The sequence below is a fragment of the Notolabrus celidotus genome, chromosome 21, assembly GCF_009762535.1.
Source record: "Notolabrus celidotus isolate fNotCel1 chromosome 21, fNotCel1.pri, whole genome shotgun sequence".
Taxonomy (NCBI): domain Eukaryota; kingdom Metazoa; phylum Chordata; class Actinopteri; order Labriformes; family Labridae; genus Notolabrus; species Notolabrus celidotus.
The window spans coordinates 7,915,772-7,935,070 of NC_048292.1; the positions used below are offsets into that span (position 1 = coordinate 7,915,772).

Sequence of the window (19,299 nt, forward strand, 5' to 3'; positions counted from 1 at the left end):
ACTTTTTTGCATTTTATATATTTGAGGGGCATCCAGAAGGCACTTTTTTGCATTTTATATATTTGAGGGGGATCCCGAGGGCACATTTTTGCATTTTATATATTTGAGGGGCATCCAGAAGGCACTTTTTTGCATTTTATATATTTGAGGGGCATCAAGAGGGCACATTTTTGCATTTTATATATTTGAGGGGGATCCAGAAGGCACTTTTTTGGATTTTATATATTTGAGGGGCATCAAGAGGGCACATTTTTGCATTTTATATATTTGAGGGGCATTCAGGGGGCACTTTTTTGGATTTTATATATTTGAGGGGCATCCAGATGGCACTTTTTTGCATTTTATATATTTGAGGGGCATCCAGAGGGCACATTTTTGCATTTTATAGATTTGAGGGGCATCCAGGGGGCACTTTTTTGGATTTTATATATTTGAGGGGCATCCAGAAGGCACTTTTTTTAATTTTATATATTTGAGGGGCATCCAGAGGGCACATTTTTGCATTTTTTAAATTTGAGGGGCATCAAGAGGGCACATTTTTTTAATTTTATATATTTGAAGGGCATCCAGAGGGCACTTTTTCATGCATTTTTCACTGAAAGAGCACCTAAGAAAGCAATTTTTGATGTTTTATCTACTACAGGGGCAGTGGTGAGTACACCACTGATGTCTAGTGTTGTATTTCTTGTGTGTATTTCCACTCATGTTTCTTGGCCTAGTCCATGGTGTTTCCTGTTTTCTTTTGTAGTTCTCTCTGTGTGTCTGGTTTAGTCTTACTTCCTGCCTTTGATTGCACCTCATTAGTTTCACCTGTGTCCTGTGTTCACACCTGTTGCTCGTTACCCAGAGTGTATTTAGTCTCTGTGTTTCCTCCCTTGTATAAGATCATTGTGTCATCTCCTGTTTGTGTTGTCTCTAGTGTTCTTGTGCTCTTTTTTTTTTTGTCTGTTGGACCTTTTAGGATTGCGTTTTCTTGGACAATTTAAGTGAGTTTTTGTTTGACCTTTTGACTTTGATCTTTTGATCATTAAATATTCAACTGTCTGCACGTGGGTCCCCTTCCCTTGTTTAATTACACACGAGTCAGATTGTGCAGAAGGATTGTTCATGTAGTAGAGTGCAGAATAGCCTGACATCAAAGTTATTCAATGAAATACTAGATCAGTATAAATACATATGACTTCACTCTATGTACTTTCTTTCTGTTTCGCTGCAATTACAGCCTCCTATATTTGTCTTTGAAAAAACATGAGAGTTTAAAGCTATATGAAGCTCATAGGAACGCAACTAGCCCTTTTGTAGGACTTTCCTGACCTTGCACTCACAAAAACACATCGCTCACTTTACAGGCCGGAAAAGGTTTAACAATGTTAACTGTGCACCAAATTCACAAATGAGAAATACTGAGGCCATTGTACTTTCATACATGCTAATGGTAATCTTCATTGTTTCCTTTAATTGCGGCATGAAGGCCAAAGTACACACAATAAACTGCATGTAATTATAGATGTGATTATGGAAATGAACACAGAATTACAATCATGCTCCGACTGTTTGCTGCATGCTTTGATCTGCCCTGAATATGTAGCTGTAACACTCGTATGTAAACCTACCTATTGTCCATTGTGTGTTTTTTCTCTTTTATGCAGAGTTTTGGAGGCATGCTTTTGTGTTTAGCTGAACCTTCAACCTTCAAACCCATTGTGAGTATGCATCCATCTGTTTGAATGTGCAGAAAGAGAGAGCGCTGCAGTTATATTTGCGGAACAAACATGATTTCCATAAAACTTGTGTGTGCTCGTGTTTAGTTTGTGCATAGATATGTGTTTTTTGTATGCTTGTGTGTGTGTGTATCAGTTGCTACTGCTGCTTACCGTGATATTAATAGCTTTACTGAGCCCCCCAAAAAAGCAAAGGCCACATAGGGAGAAATAAAAGCCTTCAGAGAACAATCATTATGAATCCAGTGATGAAAACACCACTGTGTGCCAATCCTTAGTTCACTTCTTTGCATTATTCATACACTGACAGCAAAACAAATATTAACATATCAAATATTAATATCAATTCCCGTGAGACATTCACACCACTCCAGAACTTAAAAGGGCAATTTAACGCCACATTTGAAACTCAAGTTGAAGGAATGTATTTATGTCAGTTCAGGAATGGTTTCATCTGGAAACAAACGAGTCATGATTTAACATAACATTACTTGGTGGTTTTGCCAATAGAGCATAAATTCACCTTGAACTTTTTGCTTTAAGAGTAACATATGGATTTTCGGATATTTTTCTAAAGCTTTGTCAGTCAACAATAATATCAAAGGTAGAAAATTAGCCATTATTCAAAGTGACATTTCCTGAGGCAGAAAATAAGTTTGATTTATTTCAAGCATACTTTGGGGATATTCTGGCATCTGCTGATTTATAGAAAGTGTTGTCGTCTGCATTAAATAATGTTTTCAGGAAGATAAGACTGCATAATTCTACATAAAACATCTATCCTGAGGAGTAAAGTCTGTTTAAGGATCAAATTTCACGATAAAATGGAACCCATACATCTCTTCTCTGCAATTTCCAAACACTGACTCATCAACTGACTGAGGCACAGGTCAGGTCTATTAACTCTCATTATATTCTGGTAAATCTGTAATTAGGCAACACACAATATATAAAACAAGCTATTCTGTAGCCAAAGGCAATCAGTGATGGCTGTTATGAAAGGCGTGCTGTCTTTTCTTCCATTGTATTTTTCTGGCTCCACAGTGATTATATTCTTGGTGTGCCAGTCTTTTGTTTCCTCAATGATCATCAGGAGAAATGAGGACAAAAAGAGGAGATGACCTTTTACACCATATTATTTGAAAAAGACAAAGGTTCCTACCACACTCTGAAGCATCTTTTTGTCTCTTGTTTCTACCTTTTTTCGTCTAATTTTTCACGAGTCTTACAAGTAAAAATCATCGGTATTGATCCATAGCTGCACTGACTTGCACCTGGCTGCAATCAAGGTATGACACATCTTACATTTTTACGCATTGGTGGTAGATGGCTTGATTGATTTTATCATTGTTTGGGTTGATGCGTCTTCCACAGTCAATTATGGTCCATTATGGAACCTAGAAGATAAGTACCAGTATATTCATATTCCTCAGAAGATCAATCTTATCCACTTGGGGACTTACTCGTGTACCACTTGTTAAACCATTCATTTAAAGAGACTCAAGGGTCATTATTTTCGATGTTTTCATGACCTGCCAAAATATTGACTGTCCTATTAGCCATAGCTGGACTTTGAGCTTGTGGCTAATTTCAGAAGTGACATCATGCAAACAAACTTAATGAAGATGACAAACATAATAAGTAATGTATATGTTGGGCATCATGTTTGAATTATTACTGAGACCATGTTAAGTCAATGTAAGATTACAGTGAGTGTCCCCACACCAATCCATCAGCTTTCCTCTGCTTATCTGGGATTGGGACGGGGATTCTGAGGTATACCTGGGCCAGATAGGATATAAAATCCCTCCAATGACCCCTCAGTCTACCATGGGGTCTCCTCCTAGTTGGACATACCCAGAAAACCTCTAAAGGGGGCATCTTAATCAAATGCCCAAACTTTCTTTCTGGCTTATTTTAATGTGAAGGAGTAGTGACTCTACTCTGAGCTAGGGCTGGGCGATAACTCGATAACGATAAGTATCATGATATATTTTTTCTCAATACCAATGTGACAAATGTATTTAAACCTGTCACTACACCCGCCAACTGGAAAAGGATGAGGCGCTAATGTGCCTTAGACACCTAGTTGCCACCTAATGTTAGACAGAAGAAGACACCATTGAACAGCCAATCATGTCGCAGGGTGAGAGTTAGGCGGGCCCAAAGATGTTTGGAGCGGAATGTAAACACAGCTGAAACTAGCAACAGAGACACTGCAGAAAGCGCAAAACCTACCAGCTCAACGCAGAGTTGTTAGTCTGACACATATCAGTTGAATGTCAGTGGAGCTCCTCCCTGATGTCTAAGCTCCTGACCTATCTCTAGCCATCTTTCAGAGGAAAGTCATACCGACTGCTTGTATCTGTGATCCCTTTCTCTGACTCTTAAAAAATGCATGACCAGCATATCCAAGCAAGGCAAAATGCTCCATGTCAGTTTGGGAAAAACTGTAATTACAAAGAGCATGTTACATAAAGTGACACTTGTGTTTGATCGTAGAACTCTGTGCAGTGCTAACAACATGAGTGAATATAATCCAGTTATATCACCTCTGGATGTGCAATACATTTTGTAGTGCTGCCAGGTGTAGAGAAAACCTGTTGAGTCTGCCTGTCAATCTGTCTCCTCTTCTTCTTTCCCAATCATCTGTTACTGTGTCTCTTCTCTGAGTCTATCACCCCACTCTTCTAAGTCCCTCGTTTCCTTGTCCCACTTGGTGCCTCAGCTACAGGGATCAAATCCTCGGGTTTAATTGTCTCCTACCCTTTGGACATTTCCGTGCTCCCAAACTGGCGGGGCGTCTCAGGGATTTTAGAAATCCTTTACCCTTATAAAACATTCATTCATAGGAGCGATGTTTAAGCTACTCTGTGACATCCTGTGGACATTTGCAATACAGCTCAGCTTAATACATTATTTAATCCCTTGGTTATGATAAGGATAGCATAGAGACGACTGACACAGAGTGGCAGAGGAGCAAAAAGGAACATGGAAGAAGTGGAAGGGCTCGACCAAACATGGTACTGGCCCGACCTTCGTTGATAGCATCGGTATAATGTTTGATCCTTGAGAGAAAGAAAGAGGGCAATATGGGTTGAGGATGGAGGTCAAGTGAGAGTGGGGGGAACTAGCGTTTGACATGAGTTTGGCCCCTCTTAGAGAGTAATTGGCTCAAGCATTTGCTGATATAAAGACATACAAGTAGGAGGGATGTGATGTCATTGAGAAAAACTGAATCATACTGAGCTGTAACTATTGAATGATAGGCAAAGTCTACAAATTGATATATAATAATTATAAAATATCTTATTGTCACATCATGACAAAAGGAACTACATTAAACCAACCTTTTCATTAATTTTAGGTCGATGTTGTCTCACTAAAAACCATGACTTTGTTGACACATTTACTGACGGGTAAATCATGGACATTTTGTGATCTGTCTTCCCGTGTTGCAGAATTGTGCAAATAAGAATTATTCTTTAACTTTACCTAACCTCTCATTAAATAGTGATGAACATATCAACACAGGTTGAAAATCCAGGCATTTTGTGCAAGACATTGTTTTAAACCTAATTCCCCTAAAGTTGGGATGCTGTGTAATGCGTTGATAAAAAGAGATTTTTATGGTTTGCACACATGAAGACCCTTTGTTTAATTGCAATTGATCAAAGACAACATAACTAATGTTAAAAATACCCTCATTAATAAATTAATAAATTAAACAAACAAACAAAGCCTGGAGCAACATCTCCCAACCAATTAGGTTAATTTACACCAGGTTACTTGAAGGTGTATAAAAAAGGCTTTCCAGAGAGGCTTAAGGCTGATTTATACTTCTGCGTCGCCCCTACGCAGCAGGGGCTGACGCGGACATGAGCCCCACATACTTCTGCGTCGATGTGTCTGTGTCGCGCAGCAATTCTCCTCCGAAACGCTTGAGGGCAGTGTGGTCTCTCTGATAGCTGGTCACCTGCTTCCGGTCCCGCTACGATCTCTGTTTACTTTTCCACATCGATTCAGAGCGTGTTAAGTTAATCTACAGCTGATACATGTTGCTGTTTATCATACAGACATGATTACATGAAGAATAGAGAGGAGGAGATGAAATACACGGCCGATGTGTGGCCGATGTCCGGGATCCCGGAAGTGCTGTGAATGCGGGAAAGACAAAGCCGTCGAGCGGACCAATCACAGAGCTTGCGGTCTGCGTCGGCTCTACGCGTAGTTACATTTTGGAGGAGGTGCACGTCAGCTACGTGCGTAGGCCTCGGCGTAGGTACGGGAGCTACGCGGACCTACGGCGTAGGCTACGCCGTCGATTCGACGCAGAAGTATAAATCAGCCTTTAGTCTCTCAGAAGTAAAGATGGGAAGAGGTTCACCATCCTGTGAGAGACTGTGTGAGCAAATAGTTCAGAATAATGTTCCTCAGTGTGACATTGTGATAAATTTGTGGATTTCATCATCTACAGTATGACTCGGTGTAAAGGGAGCCTGCTAAGTTGGATAGTGGTTTGGCACTTCATGAAAAACTGTGCAATCAATTCGTACAACAATTTAAGAATAATGTTTCTCATTGGAAAAATTGTAGAGAATTTTAAGATTTTGTACATTATGTCATTAGAAGATTCAGAGAATCGAGAAATGTTTGTGAAAAAAAAGGGACAAGTCCAGAAACCAATACTGGATGGCTGTGATCTTCAAGCTCTTAGGCGGCACTAAATTAAAAACAGACATGACTCTGTAGTGGAAATGACAACATGTTCTAAAAACCACTTCCTGAAACTACCACTGTCAGTAAACACACTTTGTCCCTGCATTCGCAAATGCAGGTTAAAACTGTACAGTGCAAAGAGGGAACCACAGATTGAGGTGAAATAGAAGACTGTCCTGTGCTTTGGTGAATCAAATTCTGACATTCTTTGTGGAAATCCTGGACGTTGTGTCCTTTGTTCTGAGGTGGAGAGGGACCACATCCAATGCCAATATCCATGAGGATATGGGGATGCATAAGTGCTACCTGTCTGTCATGTCTGAGAAGGCACCATAAATGCTTAACATTATATCTAGAATTGGAGCAACATATGCTTCCATCCAGACATTGCCTTTTTCAGGGAAGACCTTTTCTCATATTTCAGCAAGAAAATGCCAAACCACACTCTGTAGTATCACAACAGTATGGCTCTGTAGTAGAAGAGTCTGGATGCTGGAATGGCCTGGCAGCAGTCCAGACTTGTCACCCATTGAAAACACTTGGGGCATCATGAAACTAAATATATGACAAAAGAGACGCCCAGCTTTTTTGAAACATGTTACTGGCATTTTTTTTTTAATTACTTTTTTCATATATAGGGTTTACATGATTTGCAAACCATCAATTTCTGTTTTAATCAACAGTTCTATGCAGTGTCCTAACTTGGGGTTGTACTGTTATTCTAACAACTTCTAACAAAGACCTTCTTATAAATATGTGTGGCCCAGGCACAACAAACTGCATACATCTTGCATACATCTCTTTCTTTGTATTTGGGACAGGTACAAGTGATCACTACAGCATATCATTCATAACTAACAGGTCTTCATTAGCTGGAAAGATGCCATAATCAGCTGACCTATTTAGTCAATTAATGTAGTTTAATGATTGGCGATGTACTTTTAACTCTCACTGTAGCACAATCCCTTACTAAAAACCCAACTCCACCAGAGTTTGTCCCTATTTTTAAAAGTACAAATCAATGCCTGAGAGAGGGGTAGAGAGAAGGGTCAAACTCCGGTTTGTAAAGAAGGACAGAGAAAATGAAAGACATGGAGGATAGAGGAGAGCGGGCAGAAGGCACAGCGGCTAGAAAGCAGAGGGCAAAATAAAGCAGAGCGAGAAACTAAAGAGAGCTACATTCAGAGGGTAAAAATACAGAGAGAATAAGAAAGAAAGAAGTCCTGCGGTCCAAAGGAAACTTAATTGGATGTTTGGGCACAGCTAATAGGCTTCCACTTTTCTGGACTCTTCTTTTCTCTCTGTTCCCGGAAAAGTCACCACTACCAAGATGGTTTGTAATTTAGTTATGGAGGTCGGTGAAGTTGAGTTTCATGTCATAACAAGATGGCAAATTAACTTGGTCCCCAAGTCCTCTGATGGTACAGAGACCATTAATTTTGATTTATCTTCAGCTGGATATTTGCTATTATAAGTGTAGTTAAGATTGATCCTTAGTGTTAAAAAGCCAATACATTGCAACCCAGCTCTATTTGCAGTTATGCAAGCGTCGACTCAGCTACATCACTTGATATTTCACTGTGTCACCTCCTCAAGTGGGAATATCCACTGCTGTAGAGCTGGCTCATGATTTTGCAGCTCCTACAATGCTGGCTGGTGCATGAGTGCACACTGTAATACTCTTAATGAGGGCAACCAGACAATTGAAGAGACATTGGAAGAGAAACAAGTAGAGTGAGGGTGCAAGAAACTGGAGGGCAAAGAGAGATGAGGCGCAGAGAGGAACAAAGACGGCTGGGCGAGAGAGGGAGAAAGGCGAGGGGGCATGCGAGACAAAGCAAAGAATGAGGAAATGAGACAGCAAGGTGGCAAGAAGAATGACAAAGACTGAGGGAGAGAAACACGGCGGCAGACGAATGAACAAATGAGCAAGGACTGAGGAGGAGTGATGAGAGGAGAAGAGTTCTCCTCCAATACATACTGAAAAGAGGGAAACAAGGGATGCAAGGAGAAGATAAGAGGAAGTTGATTAGAGAGCCCCCTGCCAAAGAAAGCAGGGCCTGTATTTAGCATTCTCCTGGCACTGTGGAGGCTTATTTTCATGTCCTAGTTTGTCAGAATGAGAAGGAGCCAGAGGGTAACGGCAGAGGAGCACACACAGATAGTGGTGTTGTGTGATTGAGATGGAGGGAGCGAATAAATGCAAAACAGACTGAAGGGAAGAGGAGGAGAGAATAAGAGAGAGAGCTCTTCATCTAATTATCAAACCCTTAACATCGTTTCTCTGCCACACTCCGCACTTCAAGGGACAAAGTGTAAAATCACATTGTTCCACGCTGATGTTGACAATTACAAAAGAAGAGACACTTAAATAAGAGATATGGTTCTTATTTTTGCCTCAGTGGTATCTTATTTGTGATTACCACACTGAGAATGTTGAACCAGCGATAGAGAGAGGGGAATCACAGTGCACTGTGTGTGGTCATTAACCATGTTTTGATTACACTTGAAGACAGAGAGAGGGTTTTCAGCCTGAGGTTTACATTACCCACAAAGCAGACTTATTCCTCAGAACTACTAAGTGCTGTACTTTTTGGGGCCATTATCTGTTATTATCAGACATAAGTTCATGTTATTTGCTAACCCTTGATCTGCAACACTGTTAATTACTTCCATTGGTCAATGCCAGGGATGGGGACTCAAGTTTGAGACTTGCAGCCTTTTGCACCAGCTGTGTGTAAGTTCAAATGTAGCCTAGTTTGAACTCAATTTCTCATTTAGGATGGCGTTTACACTCTACTAACATTTTGTGGGTTGAACCTGCAGCTGAGATAGTTCCAACATGAGCCTAAGTTACAACTTAATTCTTACACTTAGCTCCTACGTGTAAAGTCCTCCGTAGAGTATATCGGCTGCCATGGAGCGTCATTTTGAAAGGTGGGATGATTTGGAGCTTCTCCCACCTATATTACGTCTGCAACGCGATATCTGCGAGAGATTACATCCTTTGCAAAATATGATGACCAAGATTTGCCCTCCTGAGTATTAACATATGTTGTGGTTGATAATTTGACCACTCTATTTCACTGTTATTATACACACTGTACATTAAGGCTTTAGGCTGTAGTTATCACCTTACTTTAGTTTGTTGGTCAGTTCCAAGAAGATTAGGCACAAAAGATAACACTGCATCAAAATTAGTGCTTTCCTCTGATTGGCTGCTGGAAGTGTAAACATTCATATCTGCGACAATGATGTGGTTAGTTTGGACGTTACGGTCTACTAGTTGAGATGAACCTTACGTCTATGTGGTGAAACCAAACAATGACACAACTTAAGTTACAAACTAACTAGTTTCAATGTGTGGTTTAGTGAGGACTTTACACCCTAACTTAGGACACAACTTACACACAGCTGGTGCAACAGGTTGTTGGACTCCAGTTGGACTTAAGTTGCACACTAATGTGACTTAAGACTCGACCTGTGTGGTCACTCAATTATATTCACCGACAATTTTTAATCTGTATTGCCATCTGCGATAAAGAAGTGACCATGTATGTTGCAAATAGCGCCTGCCTTGTAGGTGATCGGAGTACTCGCTTAGTATATATCCCTCCATCTAATGCAATGATTGAGGTCAATGTCTCATCTAAATGCAAACGTTCTCATTCTTCGCTCCTGCTGTTTTAGCAGTCTTGTGCAGCAGGTTGCTGAAGTTTTGGCTTGCTGTTAACAAGCCTTGTCCACCCATCTCCTGTTGTGTTAACGGAACAGTTAAAACCAGAGTTGTGGTATATGACTGTCCTGCTGAAGAGTATTTTCAAACCATCACACAATGACCGGCAGGAGATGGGTGACATGCTGCTACTACTACTGCTGCTGCTGTGTGCAGTAAAGGAGAGATTCAGGTGTCAGGGGCAAATTCAGGAGATAGCTGACATGCTGCTACTGCTGCTGCTGTGTGGCAAAAGAGGAGAGCTTCAGGTGTCAGGTGAAAATTCAGGAGATAGCTAGGGGTGCACCCCGCCCCAAAATTTGACCAGACACCCCAGAATCCTGAACTATGATTATGCTTATTAGACGTATCATTGGTGAGACTTGTGTTATAATCAACTATCTTGGTTATTGGCTGTTTCAAATTGTAGCTTTCTTTATAATTCAGTCTAGAACATTTTCTGATAGTTCCTTGAATCATGACTTCAAACAAACATCTTCATTTTGAGTCCATAAAGATCTCAGCTTAAAAAAAATCTAACTTGTATGAGTTTTTTTCTTAAGTTACTTTTGAAACTAAAAAGTTTACACACAGGAATTTAACATACTGTATGTATGTAACTATAATGTTGGTGGTTAACATACAAATCATTGGTAGAGAGAGAAATGAAAAATAAATGCTGGTCATTTGTGTCTGCACACACACTTCATGCCTATGCTGCAAAAGTCAGTACCCTGGTTTGTGTATGGAGAGTAGAACAACATAACAGAGTTAGAGCATGAACTGAACTAAAATTAATATGTGAAATAATTTAAAATAAAAGTGTTAATATATGTTTAAGAGATGCAGCTGTTGTTATTTATTGAAACCATTGGAGAGCTCTGGAAGTTGTTGCTGCCTTCAAAGACTTGAGACATGACTTGGACTTGCAAAAGTGACTTGTGCCCACTTCTTATTGTCCAAACCAATAACTGCCCATGGATAACAAACCAATAACTGCCCATGGATAACAGTTACACCATGAAGCTTCCTAATGTCACAGAGAAGTTTCAGATAGACATATATATAGCTCAATATGATGCCTACAGTATGGGGATAGTTGAAAAGACTCATAGTCACTTGAAAAAAGTGTAAGATAAGAAAGAAAGGTACTTTATTGATCCCCAGGGGGGAAATTCAATTTGTTCCACTCATGCTATTTTGGACATGCTACACATACAGTTTTTTTTTTTGGTATATACATAAAAATGCACACACATGCAGTGAACATGCTTAGGGAGAGATGTCAGAGTGAGGATACTGTCGTCAACCGGCGTACCCCGAGCAGTTGGGAGTTCAGTGCCTTGCTCAAGGGCACCTCGGCAGTGCCCAGGCAAGCAAACCAGCACCTCTCCAGCCACCAGTCCACTTGCCAAATTTCGTCCATACTGGGACTCGACCCGGCGACCCTTCGGTTCCCAAGCCAAGTCCCTATGGACTGAGCTACTGCCGCCCTCCAAGATTGACTTCATCAAGACGTGTGACGGATATTGTGGAAACAAATCTTGGAACTCACTGGCTGATAACTGGACGGCAATAAAGCCCTCGTGAGTGATGCCCGACTTTTACAGCCTTTTATCATTTTTCAGCAAAGATGGACACAATCATAACCAAGCAGGATAAATCTTGCAGTGTTTCTCTGCCTTCAATTCTAGTTCCGTTAGATCTCAGATGTTTCAACACTTGGCTATCAAGGGCATAGTCTTCTTCTGTGTCAAGGTCCTGAGATCTGCAGCCAAATAATCCACCCTGAGTATCTAGGTGGTACAAATCCTGAGAGAAACACGCCTGTTAATCCAGGCAGCAAATTACTATTCCTCCCAAATGTATTCAGTGAAGCAAATTAGTAAACACACTGTAGTGTGTGGGAGGATTTCCTTCTGTCCTCACTTCTATTGTTTTCTCTCCTCGCCTTCAAACCTCTCTCGCTCCCACCTCTCACTTCATTCTAAAAATTATTCCCCTCCTCCTGGTGCAGTGGCTCTCCTCTCCTCCCTCGCTCTCTTCTCCTCCCTCTCCTCCTCCCCTGTGCGCAGCCTGTAGGTGGCACAGAGGCATGTAAATTGGCACAGAGTGCAGGAGAGTGATCTGAAAACCCATTTCTCTTCCAAAGCCGTCATGAAAGACTCCGCTGTCATATACCCTCCGTTCCACCACACTCCTCTTTGGCTTTCACTCTTGTTGCTTTCCATCACCACTGTTCGTCCTGTCCTGTCCTCACTCCAATTATCTTTTTTCACTTTCTTCCCTCTTTCTTTCTCTTTTCACCCTCCCTTTTTCCTCCTTACATGCACACTTTATCATTCCCTGTCCAAAACTTCCCCCCTTTTTTATCTGACATTCATATTTTTGTGTGGACTTTCTTCCTCTCATTGCTGCTGCCCTCTCTCTTTTGTCTTGAGATTATTCCATCATCTCCCTGGCAGTGTGCATTAACAACAGTGTGCCATTTGTGCACAAGGGAAGAAGGAAAACAACTGTACAAATGGAGGAAAAGGGAAGAAAAAAAGACAGGAGAGATAAGACGGACACAAAACACCACTGACATTTTTTTTGCCAGTTGTCCTGTACATTTTCTGATGTTTAAACCTTTTATCAAACCGCAAAATCTCCTCAAAACTGGCCCCCAATTTATTTTTGCCCCCACTTTTTGAACATGACAAACACCACCTTCTTTTGTTCAAGGGTCAGCGGTTTACTTTACTTTGTATCAGACATAACTCAAATGGCAGCCAATCGGTTGTATTTATTTGAGACTATTTCCAGCTGTAGAGTGATTGAATGGTGTCTACCCTGAACAGTGGCAAAAGCTGATAAAGGAGCTGATCAAAATTGCCTAGACTGAGCAATGATGGGAAGATGGTATATGAAATCATCTACAGCTGATGAAGCTGTGAAATAGAGGAAGGGTCACACATAATGACAGAATGAATGACCTGAAGGAAGAAAGAACCATATTTGGAATGACATCAGCAAAATGATAGGTCAACAATGAGGGTGTGTTGCAACGGTATTGGATAGATATGACTCGGTGATGAAAACAGCTGATGATTACAGCAATTTAAAAGTGACGGCCAACGTCTATAATAAAGAGGACCATGTCACACAGACTGATGGTGTGACTCATCAGTGTGTTTTCACAGTTTTCAGGCAAAAGTGGAGCTCTCTGGAACCAAATAAGCAACTGTTAGTTTGCCACTGTGCAAAAGTTTGCAGTGACAAATAGTAGCCCTCACAAATACTGTGTTTAGTGTTGTAATAAGTGCTGTACGAAACAGTGGATGGTGCCACTTATCTATGAAGTGAATATACCCCTTATCACTGAAGCTAGTGTTCACTCACAAATACGGTGTCAGGGGGATGAAAGATGGAGAGACACAGTGATAGTCCAGAACAGTTTTTCACACAGGCTGAGTTATTCATTACCTGAGGTGAAATTTTGAGCAGCAGAGTTACTGAACAACTGTCATTGAGCTGTAATAAAGTGTCACAGAGTGTAATATCCAGAAAACACCGGCTGAAAAATACTATCAGAAAAATATTTTTTATCGTTGTCTGCAAATCATTGTCAGCAGTGTGTGAGAACTTTATTGAAAAATGGAGTCAAAGGCATGCTCATCACACAAGGCCGTCAACCAGCTGAAAGCCTTGGAGATCGCCTTTTAAGCTACATGTGGTTGTTTTTCAAATGAGCTGGATGACATACATTTTTTTTTAATAGCAACTCTTTAAAATATTTTGATAACAATTTGATTTAAAGTTCTGTTAGACTTTTAACGTAACATTAAGAACGTTAATGTTAACTTCTGTTACTTTCAAACAGAAGTAACAGATAACAGTTATCAAAGTTTATATGTTGACAGATTAACGGTTAACCAAGTTACTTTTTTTGATTACCTCTGCTAAAAAATACATAGATCTTGTTTTATTCAATGTTTTTTTCTGTTGTCATGATATAAAAACAAATAAGAGTTCTATATGATATATGTTCCATGATTTGGTTTTCAGAGAGTATTTTCCAAACAATGTATTTTGAACAGGAGGGGTCATCTTATGGCCAGGGTCATCTTATATTCAGAGCAATTTGGTAATTTAAGATAAGATAAGATATACTTTATTTGTCCTCCGTTAGGGGAAATTTATTTTGTTACAGCAGCTTACAACACAGGACAGGGGAATACAGCAATGTACTAACATAGTTAAAAAATATAATAACAGTAATAATAGCAATGACAAGGGTAAAATAAAATAAAATAAAAATAAGATAAAATAAAATAGAATAAAATAAAGTAAAAATAAAATAAAATATGGCAACTATTACAGATATATACACACTATGTACACTTCTATCTGATAAATAGATAAGGTAAGTTATTGCACGATAAAAATTGCACCAGGTTATTTAAGAACAAACATACACAGTATGAAGAACAGTGCGATTCAGATGGATACAGTAGTTATTTGTGATTGTGCCAAGTCACACAGTTACTTCCATGTAGTGGAATGAAAGATGAGAACAGCTGATTAACGGGACACAGCAGTGCTGGTGTTAAACAGTCTGATTGCAGATGAGATGAAGGACCTGCGGTAGCGCTCCGTCCTGCAGGGTGGGAGTCTCAGTCTGCTGCTGAAGGAGCTGCTCAGGGACCCCACAGTCTCATGCAGGGGGTGAGAGGGATTGTCCATGATGGATGTCAGCTTGGCTAACATCCTCCTCTAACCCACCTCCTCTATGGAGTCCAGAGGACAGCCCAGGACAGAAGTCAGAAGTCTTGTCATTTAAAGCGTACTGAGTGCCCATGGTTAGTTTGGCATCCATGCCCCCCTGTTTCCATTAGTACAAACCATAGACTGTATAAAATATGGACGTAGTATCCGTGACGTCACCCATCTGTTCCTGAGTGCTGTTTTGAAGCCACTCGACAGCGGCAGGCATATTGGAAATGTTGAAATCAACCGGGCAGAGTGTGACGTAAAGAGGCAGAGTTTGAGCCTCTTAGCCAGCAGCTATGTGTTCCTGACCATCAGTCAAGTCAGTCATGTCCTTATTTAGGTAAAAGCTCATAATCTTAATATCTTCTGAACCATCGCATTAGAAAAAAATTCACCCGTACAGTGTGTGCCGATAGAGAGATTAGCTTCGTAGAGCCAAGCCGTTTTTTGAACCAGGCTGTAAACATGTTCATTAATGCTGCAAAGATCGTCTTTTTTGAATTGGTGTCTATGTAGTTTCTGGTGTTTCTGCAGCCGGCCTCAAACGGATTCTCAATGCATTGCAGTTTATAAAACTTCTGCATGGGCTTCATAGTTTTAGACCGGAGGTGGCTGCTTGGTACAAACAGAGTGAGGTTATAAGACGTTTCTCCGAACAGGTACTAATTCAAGTCTTTTCCTCTCATTTTTCTCCTGAATAAATAAGATAAGAGTTGCCCAAAATGACTACAAAACAAATACACAACAACAACAAAAACTTTTAATGGAAAAATTCTGTAGAGTTGAGTTTTATTCTTCTAAGCTCTACAGCACTTGTAAAGGATGAAAAGTGAAAAGACTTGTGCTGTACTGAGGGCATTAGTGCTGTAGAAATTCATTGTATAATGCATTTAGAAGGAAAAAAGGCAAACATGGACTCAGGAAGACAAGAAATAAGAAATAAAACGACAAAAAAAGACCTTGTCACTTGACAGTGAGGTTAATAAAGGAGGATACACTGCAGCTATAAAAGGCTACACTGAGGAAAGCTGAATGATGGGATTTGGCCTTTTCAATATACTTGTTTCTCACACTCAAAAACACAAAATCCCAACAGACTTTCTCTGAAGAAGATAATAACATAAAGGATTCAGAACATACAGTATGGTTCTATTTTTGACGTGTGAGTTTATCATTCATGAAGCTAACAGAATGGAAACTGAAGGCAGAGCGTGGGACGACATGCACTTAATAAAGTTACCAAGACTTTCTCTTTCCTCCCTTTTCCTCTACCTCCTTCCTTCCCTTCTCTCCTTCCCTAGCACTACACCTCCATGTTTGCTTTCCTCCACCTTCCCTCCTCACAAGATTTAATTTTTCATCTCCACCCCACTCCCTCCTGTGTGCTCCCTCCTCTCCTCTGCCCGCACGCCGCTTGCCCATTCACTCGTTCATTCTCCTGCCACCTAATGGGGTGCTGTTGCTATGGTAACGCAGGGTGAACATGCTTGCATTCCAGCATGTGATAGACTATAGCTTGTTAAGTGTCTCTCTCGCTCTCCTTTTCTCACTCTGTCAGCTTCTCTTTTGCGTGTCCTCTTTTTCAAACATGCTTTTTACGCGAATGGAAGGTTATACAAGGCCAATGCTAGAAAAAGAAACACATGAAACGGTACATATATAAACTCAATAGTGAATAACCTGATTATATAACATTAACTTATACATTATACACACTCTATATCGAGTTAGAGGATTGGACAGCAGTTTGTCTAAGGACAAGTATTTTTAAAGGAGACATAAACAGTGCTGAACGTACACTGTTGTTACTCCTTTTGGATGAAGCAAAAATGAGCTTTCAGTGAGTTTTTCCAGAAGAAGCTAATTTTCTTGGGTTTTGTGGCTCTGGGAAGTCAAGATGGATTTAGGGGGTGTTTGTTCTGCCAGCTTCTCTTTTTGAGTGTGGACCGTTCAGGGAAAACTGGGTAATTCCTCCCATCTCTGTCTCTAAAAGACAGTCTACACACTCTTTTGGTTCTATGTTTACACAGCTTAGATATTACACACATTCAACATCCATAAATCAGAACAGGCTTAGTTATAAAGATGAGACTTTGAACCCATTTCCTAGATACATACACATCTTGAAATCAGAGAAATGAGGCCAGACTATTTCCAAGGTTTATTCATGAACCATTTCTTTCAGCTTTTGTTTTATGATACAGTTTTGTCACACCCATTGCCCTAAAAGCTCAAAAATATTTGATAAGAAATCAGCTTGTCAAATAAAAAGTCAGAACCCATAATATTTAGCAACATGCTTTGCGACACTAACTTGATAAATTGTTGTAAAATATCTATCCCAATCTGTTCTAAATGGAACCTAGTAGTAAATTTATTCAAATGTTTTTTTCCACTTTGATTTGTAATTGTTACAAAATGTCTGTAAAGTTAAAAGGACAAGTTCTTTTTTTGTTCTCTTGTGGACGTGACGTTGCTAAGTCACTATATTTTGATTTAGACTAAGTGGGCTGACTGCCTATTTCAGGTGTTAAATTTTGCTTTGTTATTTTTGTGTTACGCCCACTACAACTGTAAAGCAGAAGCTCAGTTAGCTAGGAGAGCTCACATAGTTAATGAACTCTGAAAATTGTGGTTAACCTAAAACCTAAGTTACCAGAACCCTGAAGTAATTGTGTCATCTCTGGCATCAAATTACGCAGGCTTCAAAAATTCATGTCGCCAAATATTAACACTTTGTGTTGGCTTTCAGGTTCTCATAGGAGCCCAGAGGGAACTCTTGAGGGGTGCACCAGACTTTTTTTGACAGATTACAATCCATCCCATGTGCAGCAATGCGAGACACTCAGAACAACGGCCAAAGAAGACGCGGTAGGAACACCAAAGCATTTACTTTGGGTGGTCTACAGATGTGCTGAACAATACAGAGCATTCACCAATGAGACCGGGATTTCAGTCCAGTGTAAAGATAGCTCCAATCAAGCTACTGCAGTGTCAATACCAAACAGCAAACACTGGTCGCGATCATTTAAGCCAATGTGGAAGTGTTAAAAACTGCTTTCCAATGTCTGCCTGAGGCTGGTTCTAGAAGTACAGGAAACCACATACACATCCATTCAAAAAAGTTGCTCTTTAATAAACATGTTTACAGCCTGGTACAAAAAACAAGTGTAATCTGGAAAGATCATTTCTCAATCGGCACACACTGTACGGGGGCTACATTTCTTTATAACGCAGCAATTTGGGAGATATTAAGATTATGAATTTTCCAGTATGAGAGGCACAGCTGACTTGATTGACAGGCGTGAATCTTGTAGCTGTTGGCGAGGAGGCTCAAAGCCCGCCTCTTCACCTCCCACTAGCTCGACAGCTGTTAGGTTGTGTTCAGCATTTCCAATATGGCTCCCGCCGACGATTGGCTTCAAAACAGCGCTTCAGAAACAGATGGATGATGTCACGGATACTACGTCCATTATTTATACAGTCTATGATTAATACCCTGCATTACAACATCAATGGTTACATACAGCCATGTGTTTCAATCTTTGCTTCTTGAACTTCATTTTGCTTTACTGCAGGTTTTCAGTGCCATCATTTGCTAATGGAATCAAGTTAAAGGTTGTTCCAGGACTTTCAGCTTTGAAATATTTGTGAAAAACCATTGCTTACATATTTGATCACATCTTAAAACATCTTGCAGTCTTTCCCTCATGTGCTTTCTCCTCATCTTTCAGAAAAGTAACAGTAGTTGGACAAGATTCATGGAAAGGAAATCCCTTTCCTTTCTACGGCAGTCGAGCACAAACTCATGGATTTTTTTGCAACACTGAGATCAATCAAGCCACCGTTCATTTTATCAGTCCCAGTAATCTGAGAATAATAGCTTGTTCCTGGAAAGATTCTGATGAAGGGACATTTTTTATGGAAATGATCCTGTTGTTTGGTGCTCTGGATGGCAGCCATGTTGAACTGATGTACTTGTTTGTAATTTAGAGGAAAAAATAATTAAGTTGATAAATTCATTTAGTGAAAGCTAATTTAAGACTTCATCAGGAACACGTTTTTAAATATTACTTCAGTAACAGCTGAAAGGGTATATTTCTTTCTCTTTCACTTTGCTGTGAAACAAGGAGATTCGTGCGCGCGGGGGGATAGCTTGAATAAATGACAGAGAAATACATTTTCTGTCACCTTTCTGTCTGACACTTCTGCCACATGCTGATGGAATCCTGCTTCTCCCTGAGGCTTTCTCACCACAAAATGGATGGGCCTCAACCCTCTAATACCAACATATTTTACTTAGGAGCAGCTGGAAACCACCAGTGCATGTTGCCCTTGTCCCATTTATTGCAGGGAACTTGTACAGTTGAGTACAGGTGTGTTATTAACTCT

The 19,299-nt window shown here is 40.2% G+C and overlaps 1 long non-coding RNA gene across 2 annotated transcripts in view; it reads left to right on the forward strand.

The window, feature by feature from the left end:
- The first annotated feature begins 890 nt into the window (after nt 1-890).
- The window catches only part of LOC117804690, a 62,047-nt gene continuing 43,638 nt past the window's right edge, over nt 891-19,299 (forward strand). For both annotated transcript variants that reach the window (XR_004629219.1, XR_004629220.1), the window contains exons 1-3: nt 891-986; nt 1,650-1,703; nt 17,660-17,778. This is a non-coding gene — a long non-coding RNA (uncharacterized LOC117804690). The remainder of the gene's footprint in view (nt 987-1,649; nt 1,704-17,659; nt 17,779-19,299) is intronic.